This window comes from Scyliorhinus torazame, chromosome 1 (genome assembly GCF_047496885.1).
Source record: "Scyliorhinus torazame isolate Kashiwa2021f chromosome 1, sScyTor2.1, whole genome shotgun sequence".
Lineage (NCBI taxonomy): Eukaryota > Metazoa > Chordata > Chondrichthyes > Carcharhiniformes > Scyliorhinidae > Scyliorhinus > Scyliorhinus torazame.
This window is the reverse complement of record NC_092707.1, coordinates 152,501,548-152,515,078: the sequence shown is the minus strand read 5'-3', so window position 1 is coordinate 152,515,078 and position 13,531 is coordinate 152,501,548. Positions and strand designations below refer to the sequence as shown.

At 51.3% G+C, this 13,531-nt stretch overlaps 1 pseudogene; it reads left to right on the top strand.

Annotated features, from left to right (window-relative positions):
- The window catches only part of LOC140418075 (uncharacterized), a 185,204-nt pseudogene that overhangs the window by 145,347 nt on the left and 26,326 nt on the right, over positions 1-13,531 (top strand).

The window sequence follows — 13,531 nt, the reverse complement described above, 5'->3', positions numbered from 1 at the left end:
AAAATCAAAGGAGTATTTAAAAAGAGAAATCCTGTTTTCATTTTTTTTTCATGCTTTTGGGCGAGATCTTCCGGCCCTGCCCGCCCTGTGGCCAGAACTCCTGCCCGAGGTCAACAGATCTTCCGGTTGTCTGTCGAATTCTCCATCCCGCCCACGACAATTCCCGTGGCAGATGGGATCGGAGGATTATCAATCTTTGTCTGTTAGTTATAACTGTAGGGGAATGAAATGTTGTTTAACTGTCAAGAGTAATCTGCTCACCTTGCAATTGGCCGTGGGAATACCGGGAATTGCCTGGATGTATATATGTCAGGTGACAGGGAGGCGGTTTCCAAGCAGAAGGTCAGGAAGGCCTAACAATCAATTCTGCATTTTATCTAACTGGGGGTTAAACTCAGGGTCACCCAAAAATGTGCATCAGAGCTAAGGGGAAAGAAACTAAAGAGCTGGCACAGGCACAATGAGGTGAATGACCTCTTTCTGTGTTCCAAAATTCCTTGTGGATCCATGAGTGTGTGGACTATTGTGTTACTGAAAGGGCTGCCTCAACATTGGGTCCTTGGTCTGTGTTCAATTAATTGGAACAAAGAACAAATGACCAATACAGCACAGGAACACGCCCTTTGGCCTAACAAACCTGTACCATTCATAATACCAACCTTTGCTGAAACCCTCAGCACTTCCTTGTGCCATATCCCTCTATACCCATCCTATCGCTGTGTTTGTCAAGATGTCTTTTGAATGCCGTCAATATATCTGCTTTCACAATCTCCCCTGGCAACGGGTTCCAGGCACTCACCACCCTCTGCGTAAAAAACTGCCTCGCACGTCTCCTCTAAACTTTGCTCCACAGACCTTAAACCTATGCCCCCTGGTGACTGATCCCTCCACCTTGGCAAAGAGTGCCTGCCCATCTACTCTATCCATGCCCCTCTTGTAGACCTCTCTCAGGTCACCCCTCAACCTCCAGCTTTCTAATGAAAACAGTCCGAGTCTATTCAGCCTCTCCACATAGCTAACACCCCCCAGTCCAGGTAACATCCTGGTAAACCTCCTCTACACCCACTCCAAAGCCACATCCACATCCACATCCTTCTGGTAGTGTGGTGACGGAAATTGTGCGCAATGTGTTGCCTTACCAAGGTTCTTTACAACTGCAGCATGACTTGCCAGTTTTTAGACTCAATGCCCCATCCAATGAAGACAAGCATTCTGTATGCTTTCTCGACTCCTTGTCCACTTGTGTTGCCATCTTCAAAGATCTGTGGACCTGCACGCCCAGATCTCTCTGACTTCCTATATTCCTAAGAGTTTTGCCATTTACGGTATATTTCCCCTCTATGTTAGACCTACCAAAATGCATTACCTCACATTTGTCCAGATTAAACTCCATTTGCCATTTCTCTGTCCTAGTCTCCAACCTATCTATGTCTTGCAGTATCCTCAACACTATCTGCCACTCCACCAACCTTGGTGTCATCCATGAACGTATTAATAAGACCAGCTACATTTTCCTCCAAATCGTTTATATATACTACAAACAACAGAGGCCCCAGCACAGATCCCTGTGGAACACCACTGGTCACAACCTTCCATTCAGAAAAACACTCTTCGACTGCTACTCTTTGCCTTCTGTGACCGAGCCAGTTCTGTATCCATCTTGCTACCTCACCTCTGATCCCGTGTGACTTCACCTTTTGTACCAGTCTGCCATGAGGCACCTTGTCAAAGGTTTTACTGGAGTCCATGTAAACACCATCTTTCAATCATCTTTCATCAATCATCTTTGTCACCTTCTCAAAAAACTCGATCAAGTTAGTGAGGCACGACCCTCCCCTTCACAAAACCATGCTGTCTAATGCTGATGAGTCCATTTGTTTCCAAACAGGTATAAATCCTGTCCTTGAGAGTTCTCTCCAATAATTTACCTACTACCGACATGAGACTCATCGGCCTACAGTTTTCAGGCTTATCCCTGCTATCTTTCTTAAACAGCGGTACCACATTAGCTATTCTCCAGTCCTCTGGGACCTCACCAGTAGCCAATGAGGATACAAAGATCTCAGTCAAAGCCCCAGAAATTTCCTCCCTTGCTTCCCTCAGTATTCTGGGATAAGCCCATCTGGCCTCGGTGACTTATTGAGCTTAATACCTTTTAAAAGACCCAGTACAACGAGCCGCCAAGGGCGGTAGTGGTGAGGTTTCATCGTTTCATGGACAGAGAGTGTGTCCTGAGATGGGCCAAGAAGGAGCGGAACAGTAGATGGGAGAATATTGTGATCTGAATCTATCAGGACTGGAGTACGGAGGTGGCGAAGAAGAGAGCTGGTTTTAATCGGGCCAAGGCGGTGCTGCATAGGAAGGGGGTGAGATACGGAATGCTGCAGCCAGCGCGATTGTGGGTCACATTTCAGGATCGACACCACTACTTTGAAACGCCTGAAGAGGCTTGGACCTTTATCCAAACTGAAAAGTTGGACTCAAACTGAGGGTTCATGGTTGTGGGGGGGATGTCGTTTGTATCCAGGGTTTTAACTATGCATAAGGAATGTCCCACGGGTGGGGCGATGGATGGGGATGGGGGAAGAGATCTGATGGGGAGACTGTGGGGAATGTGGGCGCCGGTGCGGAGGGAGGGGAGGCCCGGGGATGGGGGAATTGGGATAAGGCCGCAACAGGAGCTGCGCCAGAGGGGGCGAGGCTGGCTCAGGAAAGCGCAGGCTTTTTCCCTCGTTAGGGAAGGACGGCGGGGGGGATGGAGGAGCGCACACCGCTGATAACTTGGAATGTGAGGGGCCTGAATGGGCCGGTTAAGAGGGCCCGAGTGTTTGCGCACTTAAGGGGACTGAAGGCAGACGTGATCATGCTTCAGGAGACACATTTGAAGGTGGCAGACCAGGTCAGGTTAAGAAAGGGATGGGTAGGACAGGTATTCCATTCGGGGCTGGATGCGAAGAATAGAGGGGTGGCAATACTGGTGGGGAAGCAGGTGTCGATTGAGGCTAAGAATATAGTAGTGGACAATGGAGGTCGATATGTGATGGTGAGCGGTAGGCTGCAGGGGGTGTGGGTGGTATTGGTAAACGTATACGCCCTGAACTGGGACGATGCTGGATTTATGAAGCGTATGTTGGGGCGCATTCCAGACCTGGAGGTAGGAAGTTGATAATAGGGGGGGGGATTTTAACACGGTGTTGGACCCAGCATTAGATCGTTCCAGATATAGGACGGGAAGAGGCTGGCTGCGGCCAAGGTGCTTAGTGGGTTTATGGACCAGATGGGGGGAGTGGATCCGTGGAGATTTGCCAGGCCCCTGGCCAGGGAATCTTCTTTTTTCTCCCACATACACAAAGCCTACTCCCGGATAGATTTTTTTGTTTTGAGTAGGGCGCTAATCATGAAAGTGGAGGGAACGGAGTACTCGGCCATAGCCATCTCAGACCACGCCCCAAACTGGGTGGAGCTGGAGTTGGGAGAGGAGAGGGACCAACGCCCGCTGTGGCGTTTGGATGTGGGATTACTGGCAGATGAGGAGGTGTGCGGGAGGGTACGGGGGTGCATTGAAAGGTATTTGGAGGCCAACGACAACGGGGAGGTGCAGGTGGGGGTAGTATGGGAGGCGCTGAAGGCGGTGGTCAGGGGAGAGTTAATCTCCATCAGGGCTCACAGGGAGAAGAGAGAGGGCAGGGAAAGGGAGAGGTTAGTGGGGGCGATTTTACGGCTGGACAGGAGATATGCAGAGGCCCCTGAAGAGGGACTACTCAGGGAGAGGCGAAGTCTCCAGACGGAATTTGACCTGTTGACCACAGGGAAGGCAGAGGCGCAGTGGAGGAAAGCACAGGGGGCGACGTATGAGTATGGGAAGAAGGCGAGCCGGATGCTGGCACATCAGCTCCGTAGGAGGATGGCAGCGAGGGAGATAGGTGGAATCAGGGATGGAAGGGGAACTACGGTGCGCAGTGCGGTGAAAGTAAATGAGGCATTTAAGGCCTTCTATGAGGAGCTGTACAGATCTCAGACCCCAGCGGGGGAAGAGTGGATGCGACGATTTCTGGACCAACTGAGGTTCCCGAGGGTGGAGGAGCAGGAGGTGGCTGGTTTGGGGTCATCAATTGGGTTGGAGGAGCTGATTAAAGGACTGGGGAAGGCCCCGGGACCAGATGGGTTCCCGGTTGAGTTTTACAGGAAGTACGTGGATCTGTTAGCCCCGTTGCTGGTGAGGACCTTCAATGAGGCAAGGGAGGGGGGGACCCTGCCCCCGACAATGTCCGGGGCGATGATCTCCTTGATTCTGAAGCGGGATTAGGACCCACTGCAATGTGGGTCGTATAGGCCGATTTCGCTCCTTAATGTGGATGCTAAGTTGCTGGCAAAAGTGCTGGCTACGAGGATTGAGGACTGTGTCCCGGGGGTGATTCACGAGGACTAGATGGGATTTGTAAAGGGCAGGCAGCTAAACACCATGTGCGGAGGCTCCTAAACGTGATTATGATGCCATTGGCGGAGGGAGAGGCGGAGATAGTGGCAGCTATGGACGCGGAGAAGGCCTTTGTCCGAGTAGAGTGGGAGTATCTCTGGGAAGTGTTGCGGAGGTTTGGGTTTGGGGAGGGGTTTATCAGTTGGGTTAAGCTCCTATATAGAGCCACGATGGCGAGTGTGGTTACGAATCGGCGGAGGTCGGAGTATTTTCGGCTGTATCGAGGGACGAGGCAGGGGTGCCACCTGTCCCCCCTGTTGTTTGCATTAGCAATTGAACCTTTGGCCATGGCATTAAGGGAGTCCAGGAAATGGAGGGGGGTGGTCCGAGGGGGAGAGGAGAATCGAGTGTCGCTGTATGCAGACGACCTGTTGCTGTAGGTGGCGGATCCAGTGGAGGGGATGGTGGAGGTCATGCAGATGCTCAGGGAGTTTGGAGACCTCTCGGGCTATAAGCTCAATGTAGGGAAAAGTGAGCTCTTCGTGGTGCATCCAGGGGACCAGGGAAGAGGGATAGACGACCTACCGTTGAGAAGGGCGGAAAGGAGCTTTCGGTACTTGGGGATCCAAGTAGCTAGGAGTTGGGGGGCCCTGCATAAACTTAATTTGACGCGGCTGGTGGAGCAGATGGAGGAGGACTTCAAACGATGGGATATGTTGCCACTCTCGCTAGCGGGCAGGGTACAGTCGATTAAAATGATGGTCCTCCCGAGGTTTCTTTTTGTGTTCCAATTCCTTCCTATTATGATCACCAAGGCCTTTTTTAAGAGGGTAGGCAGGAGCATCATGGGTTTTGTGTGGGCAAACAAGACCCCGAGGGTAAGGAGGGAGTTTCTGGAGCGTAGTAGGGACAGAGGAGGGCTGGCGTTGCCGAATCTGGGTGGCTACTATTGGGCAGCCAACGTGGCGATGATCCGTAAGTGGGTGATGGAGGGAGAGGGGGCGGCATGGAAGAGGTTGGAGATGGCGTCCTGCAAAGGAACGAGCCTGGGGGCGCTGGTGACAGCACCGCTGCCGCTCTCGCCGACAAGGTACACCACGAGTCCGATGGTGGCGGCAACGCTAAAGATCTGGGGGCAGTGGAGACGACACAGGGGTGCGATGGGAGCCTCGGTGTGGTCCCCGATCAGAGGTAACCATCGGTTTGTCCCAGGAAGGATGGACGGGGGGTTTCAGAGCTCGTATCGGGCAGGGATTAGAAGAATGGGGGACCTGTTCATCAATGGGACGTTTGCGAGCCTAGGGGCGCTGGAGGAGAAGTTTGGGCTACCCCCGGGAAACGCTTTCAGGTACATGCAAGTGAGGGCGTTTGTGAGGCGACAGGTGAGGGAATTCCCGTTGCTCCCGGCACAAGGGATTCAGGACCGGGTGATTTCAGGTATATGGGTCGGAGAGGGCAAGGTGTCGGCGATATATCAGGAGATGAAAGAAGAGGAGGAGGCTTTGGTAGAGGAGCTGAAGGGCAAGTGGGAGGAGGGGTTGGGGGAGGAGATTGAAGAGGGTCTGTGGGCTGATGCCCTGAGTAGGGTTAATTCCTCTTCCTCATGTGCCAGGCCCAGCCTGATACAGTTTAAGGTTATTCACAGAGCGCATATGACAGGGGCGAGGCTGAGTAGGTTCTTTGGGATGGAGGACAGATGTGGGAGGTGCTCGGGAAGCCCGGCAAAACACGCCCATACGTTCTGGTCGTGCCCGGCATTGGATGGGTCCTGGAGGGGTGTTGTGAGGACTATGTCCAAGGTGGTGAAAGTCCAGGTCAAGCCAAGTTGGGGGCTGGCATTATTTGGAGGGACGGACGAGCCAGGAGTGCAGGAGGCCAAAGAGGCCGGTATCCTAGCCTTTGCGTCCCTGGTAGCCCGGCGGAGGATTTTGCTATTGTGGAAAGATGCGAAGCCCTCCAGTTTGGAAGCCTGGATAAATGACATGGCAGGGTTCATCAAGCTGGAGAGGATAAAGTTTGCCTTGAGAGGGTCTGCGCAGGGGTTCTTCAGGCGGTGGCAACCGTTCCTAGACTATCTCGCGGAGCGTTAGATGGAGGTCGGTCAGCAGCAGCAGCAACCCAGGGAGGGGGGGGAGGGGGAGGGGAGGGGGGTGAGTTCTTTCAGAGGGGGAGTATATGGGTGGGCGGGGAAGGGGGTTTTCCGAGGGGCACTTGAAAAAAGAAAAACATAAACATATGGGAAAGTCAATATGTGCGGGAGGAACCCATTGTACAAGTTCTGTATTATGTTGGATTGATATGTTTACGTCTTGATCTGTTACTTTTCTTTTCTTTTTTGTTACGGGGCGGGGGGGGGGGGGGGGGGGTGGGGGGGGGGGGGCGGGGGGTTGAATGGTTGAAAATTTTTGTTGAAAAATTCTGAATTAACATATTTTAAAAAAAAAAGACCCAGTACCTCCTCCTTTTCGATGTTATCATGATCCAGACTGTCCACACATCCTACCCATGAATCATCTTCCACAAAGTCCCTTTCTCTGGTGAACACTGATGCAAAGTTCTCATTTAGTACCTCACCCATTTCCTCTAGCTCAACACATAGATTCCCCCCAATGTCCTTAAGTGGTCCAATCCTTTCCGTGGCAACCCTCGTGCCTTTTACATATGAATAAAAAGCTTTGGGATTCACCTTAATCCTACTTGCCAAGGACCTTTCATGACGAGGTACTAAATGAATACTTTGCATCAGTATTCACCAAAGAGAAGGAATTGGTAGATGTTGAGTCTGGAGAAGGGGGTGTAGATAGCCTGGGTCACATTGTGATCCAAAAAGACGAGGTGTTGGGTGTCTTAAAAAATATTAAGGTAGATAAGTCCCCAGGGCCGGATGGGATCTACCCCAGAATACTGAAGGAGGCTGGAGAGGAAATTGCTGAGGCCTTGACAGAAATCTTTGGATCCTCGCTGTCTTCAGGGGATGTCCCGGAGGACTGGAGAATAGCCAATGTTGTTCCTCTGTTTAAGAAGGGTGGCAGGGATAATCCCGGGAACTACAGGCCGGTGAGCCTTACTTCAGTGGTAGGGAAATTACTGGAGAGAATTCTTCGAGACAGGATCTACTCCCATTTGGAAGCAAATGGACGTATTAGTGAGAGGCAGCACGGTTTTGTGAAGGGGAGGTCGTGTCTCACTAACTTGATAGAGTTTTTCGAGGAGGTCACTAAGATGATTGATGCAGGTAGGGCAGTAGATGTTGTCTATATGGACTTCAGTAAGGCCTTTGACAAGGTCCCTCATGGTAGACTAGTACAAAAGGTGGAGTCACACGGGATCAGGGGTGAACTGGCAAGGTGGATACAGAACTGGCTAGGCCATAGAAGGCAGAGGGTAGCAATGGAGGGATGCTTTTCTAATTGGAGGGCTGTGACCAGTGGTGTTCCACAGGGATCAGTGCTGGGACCTTTGCTCTTTGTAGTATATATAAATGATTTGGAGGAAAATGTAACTGGTCTGATTAGTAAGTTTGCAGACGACACAAAGGTTGGTGGAATTGCGGATAGCGATGAGGACTGTCTGAGGATACAGCAGGATTTAGATTGTCTGGAGACTTGGGCGGAGAGATGGCAGATGGAGTTTAACCTGGACAAATGTGAGGTAATGCATTTTGGAAGGGCTAATGCAGGTAGGGAATATACGGTGAATGGTAGAACCCTCAAGAGTATTGAAAGTCAAAGAGATCTAGGAGTACAGGTCCACAGATCACTGAAAGGGGCTACACAGGTGGAGAAGGTAGTCAAGAAGGCATACGGCATGCTTGCCTTCATTGGCTGGGGCATTGAGTATAAGAATTGGCAAGTCATGTTGCAGCTGTATAGAACCTTAGTTAGGCCACACTTGGAGTATAGTGTTCAATTCTGGTCGCCACACTACCAGAAGGATGTGGAGGCTTTAGAGAGGGTGCAGAAGAGATTTACCAGAATGTTGCCTGGTATGGAGGGCATAAGCTATGAGGAGCGATTGAATAAACTCGGTTTGTTCTCACTGGAACGAAGGAGGTTGAGGGGCGACCTGATAGAGGTATACAAAATTATGAGGGGCATAGACAGAGTGGATAGTCAGAGGCTTTTCCCCAGGGTAGAGGGGTCAATTACTAGGGGGCATAGGTTTAAGGTGAGAGGGGCAAAGTTTAGAGTAGATGTACGAGGCAAGTTTTTTACGCAGAGGGTAGTGGGTGCCTGGAACTCACTACCGGAGGAGGTAGTGGAGGCAGGGACGATAGGGACATTTAAGGGGCATCTTGACAAATATATGAATAGGATGGGAATAGAAGGATACGGACCCAGGAAGTGTAGAAGATTGTAGTTTAGTCGGGCAGTATGGTCGGCGCGGGCTTGGAGGGCCGAAGGGCCTGTTCCTGTGCTGTACATTTCTTTGTTCTTTGTTCTTTGTTCTTTGACCCTTCCTAGCCCTCCTAATTTCCCACTTAAGTACCTTCCTACTTTCTTTCTACTCCTCAAGGGTTTCGACTGTTCCCAACTTTCTAGACCGTACAAAAGTTTCCTTTTTCTTTTTAACGAGGTTCACAATATCCCTCATTATCCAAGGCTCCCTAGATTTCCCATACTTATCCTTTGTCCTCTCAGAAACGTGACTTTCCTGAATCCTAATCAACTGTCGCTTGAAATACTCCCACATGTCCGATGTTGATTTACCATCCAACAGCTGTACCCAATCCACATTCTTCAATTCCTGTCTAAAGTTATCGTAATTTGTCTTTTCCCAGTTTATCACCTTAATGCGATGGTTACCCTCATCCATTTCCAAAAGTACCCTAAAACTTACAGAATTGTGGTCACTACTACCAAAATGTTCCCCTACTGAAACCTAAACCCCCTGTCCAGGCTCATTCCCCAATACCAGATCCAGTACTGCCCCTTCCTTCGTTGGACTATCTTCATATTGCAGCAAGAAGGCTTCCTGGACACACCTTACAAACCCTGCCCCATCCAAGCCCTTAGGAACCCATGTTAATAAGGGTTTGACTGGTCTCAGTGCCCCTCAGCTGGAAAGAGGATGGGGAATCAGATGACAATCCCACTCCTGCGCACGATCCAAAGGTGTGGATGATGGGATTGGGCAGGATTGGGTTTGACATGAAATACCTCCTGCTGGCAATCGATCCAGGAATTTATTCATGGGCTCGCCTGACTGGCTGCTTCACTCTTGCTGTTAACACTGCATAAGCCACTGAAATGCTGGATCGATCACCAAACCCTGGATAAACCAATAAACACCAAATAAGCCCCGGATAAACTGCTAAAACCATGGATGAACGTCTTAAACCCAATAAACTGCTTAAATCTTGGATAAGCCACTGAAACTCCAGAAAAGCCACTGAAGCCCCAAATAAACTGCTTAAACCTCAGATACACTGCTTAAACCTCAGATAAACTGCTTAAACCTCAGATACACTGCTTAAACCTCAGATACACTGCTTAAACCTCGGATAAACTGCTTAAACCTCGGATACACTGCTTAAACCTCAGATAAACTGCTTAAACCTCAGATAAACTGCTTAAACCTCTGATAAACTGCTTAAACCTCCGATAAACTGCTTAAACATCAATTAAACTGCTTAAACCTCGGATAAACTGCTTAAATCTCAGATAAACTGCTTATACCTCAGATACACTGCTTAAATCTCGGATAAACTGCTTAAACCTTGGATAAACTGCTTAAACCTCAGATAAACTGCTTAAACCTCCGATAAACTGCATAAACCTCAGGTAAACTGCTTAAACCTCAGGTAAACTGCTTAAACCTCCGATAAACTGCATAAACCTCAGGTAAACTGCTTAAACCTCAGATCAACTGCTTAAACCTCAAATAAACTGCTTAGACCTCAGTTACACTGCTTAAACCTCAGGTAAACTGCTTAAACCTCAGATAAACTGCTTAAAGCTCAGATAAACTGCTTAAAGCTCAGATAAACTGCTTAAACATCAGTTAAACTGCTTAAACCTCGGATAAACTGCTTAAACCTCAGATAAACTGCTTAAAGCTCAGATAAACTGCTTAAACCTCAGATAAACTGCTTAAACATCAGTTAAACTGCTTAAACCTCAGATACACTGCTTAAACCTCAGATAAACTGCTTAAACCTCAGATACACTGCTTAAATCTCGGATAACCTGCTTAAACCTTGGATAAACTGCTTAAACCTCAGATAAACTGCTTAAACGTCAGGTAAACTGCTTAAACCTCCGATAAACTGCATAAACCTCAGGTAAACTGCTTAAACCTCAGGTAAACTTCTTAAACCTCCGATAAACTGCATAAACCTCAGGTAAACTGCTTAAACCTCAGGTAAACTGCTTAAACATCAGTTTAACTGCTTATACCTCCGATAAACTGCATAAACCTCAGGTAAACTGCTTAAATCTCAGGTAAACTTCTTAAACCTCCGATAAACTGCATAAACCTCAGATAAACTGCTTAAACCTCAGATACACTGCTTAAACCTCAAATAAACTGCTTAAACCTCAGATACACTGCTTAAACCTCAGGTAAACTGCTTAAACCTCAGGTAAACTGCTTAAACATCAGTTAAACTGCTTAAACCTCGGATAAACTGCTTAAACCTCAGATAAACTGGTTAAACCTCTGATAAACTGCTTAAACCTCAGATAAACTGCTTAAACGTCGGATAAACTGCTTAAACCTCAGATAAACTGCTTTAACCTCGGATAAACTGCTTAAACCTCAGATAAACTGCTTAAACATCAGTTAAACTGCTTAAACCTCGTAAACTGCTTAAACCTCAGATAAACTGCTTAAACCTCAGATAAACTGCATAAACCTCAGGTAAACTGCTTAAACCTCAGATAAACTGCTTAAACCTCGGGCAAACTGCTTAAACCTCAGATACACTGCTTAAACCTCCGATAAACTGCTTAAATCTCGGATAAACTGCTGAAACCTCAGATAAACTGCTTAAACCTCCGATAAATCACCTGAACCTGAGATAAACCCTAGATAGACTAGTAAAACCTTGGATAAATTGCTTAAACCAAGGCTTAACCGCTTAAAACCCTGGAAAACTGCTTTAAACATTGGATGGATTCTCCATTGCCCGATGCCGCAATCAGGCGGAAAATAAAGTATCCCTGAAAAATGGGTTTGGCGGCTGATGCAATGCTCCGGTCCACTGCCAGTGGCCTCAGCGCACTGCATTCCCCATGCTGGCGGAAGGATGCAAATCAACGACTTGCATCTATTTCAATATAATTAACGGCTGGAAGCCCGATTTCACCCCCACCCTATTCTGCATCAACACCCACATTGGTAAATCCACCAAATGCAAGTTTTCCAAAGTGTGGCCCTGATGCGGAATCTAGGGGGTCTGTGCATAATTGAGGTGACAGCAAGGTCCATTGCAAGGTCCCTTCCCCCCATAATCATGCCCCCTCCCGCTGACCAGTAGGGGCACACTCCCCCCACCATGAGAATAATGCCCCCCCACACACACACACAGGAACTCTTGCCACGGGAAGCTGTCGAGGCAGAGTCTTGTGTATATTTAAGGCTAAGATCGGTAGGTACTTGATGAGTGAGGGAAGTGATGGCATCTGGGAACGCAGTGGAGTCTGGGGAGGCGGTAGGGTCTGGCGAGGCTGTGAGGTCTGTATTGGCGGTGGGGTCTGGGGTGGCGGTGTGCCTGGGGTGGCTGTAGGGTCTGGGAAGGCGGTGGGGTCTGTATTGGCAGTGGAATCTGGGGTGGCTGTGGGGTCTGGGGTGTCAGTGGGGTCTGTATTGGCGGTGGGGTCTGGGGTGGCTGTGGGGTCTGGGAAGGCGGTGGGTTCTGGGGAGGCAGTGGGGTCTGTATTGGCAGTGGGTTCTGGGGTGGCAGTGGGGTCTGTATTGGCAGTGGAGTCTGGGGAGGCGGTAGGGTCTGGAGAGGCTGTGAGGTCTGTATTGGCGGTGGGGTCTGGGGTGGCGGTGGGGTCTGGGGTGGCGGTGGGGTCTGGGGTGGCGGTGGGGTCTGGGGTGTCGGTGGGGTCTGTATTGGCGGTGGGGTCTGGGGTGGCGGTGGGGTCTGGGGTGGCTGTGGGGTCTGGGAAGGCGGTGGGTTCTGGGGAGGCAGTGGGGTCTGTATTGGCGGTAGGGTCTGGGGTGTCGGTGGGGTCTGGGGTGGCGGTGGGGTCTGTATTGGCAGTGGAGTCTGGGGTGGCGGTGGGGTCTGGCGAGGCTGTGAGGTCTGTATTGGCGGTGTGCCTGGGGTGGCGGTGTGCCTGGGGTGGCGGTGTGCCTGGGGTGGCGGTGTGCCTGGGGTGGCGGTGTGCCTGGGGTGTCAGTGGGGTCTGGGGAGGCGGTGGGGTCTGGGGTGGCGGTGGGGTCTGGGTGGTCGGTGGGGTCTGGGGTGGCGGTGGGGGTCTGGGGTGGCGGTGGGGTCTGGGGTGGCGGTGGGGTCTGGGTGGTCGGTGGGGTCTGGGATGGCGGTGGGGTCTGGGGTGGCGGTGGGGTCTGGGGAGGCGGTGGGGTCTGGGGTGGCGGTGGGGCCTGGGTGGTCGGTGGGGTCTGGGATGGCGGTGGGGTCCGGGGTGGCGGTGTGTCTGGGGAGGCGGTGAGGTCTGGGGTGGCGGTGGGGTCTGGGGAGGCGGTGGGGTCTGGGGTGGCGGTGGGGTCTGGGGTGGCGGTGGGGTCTGGGGAGGCGGTGTGCCTGGGGTGGCGGTGGGGTCTGGGGTGGCGGTGGGGTCTGGGAGGTCGGTGGGGTCTGGGGTGGCGGTGGGGTCTGGGGTGGCGGTGTGCCTGGGGTGGCGGTGGGGTCTGGGGTGGCGGTGGGGTCTGGGATGGCGGTGGGGTCTGGGGTGGCGGTGTGTCTGGGGTGGCGGTGGGGTCTGGGTGGCGGTGTGCCTGGGGTGGCGGTGGGGTCTGGGGTGGCGGTGGGGTCTGGGGTGGCGGTGGGGTCTGGGGTGGCGGTGTGCCTGGGGTGGCGGTGGTGTCTGGGGTGGCGGTGGGGTCTGGGGTGGCGGTGGGGTCTGGGGTGGCGGTGGGGTCTGGGGTGGCGGTGGGGTCTGGGGTGGCGGTGGGGTCTGGGGTGGCGGTGGGGTCTGGGGT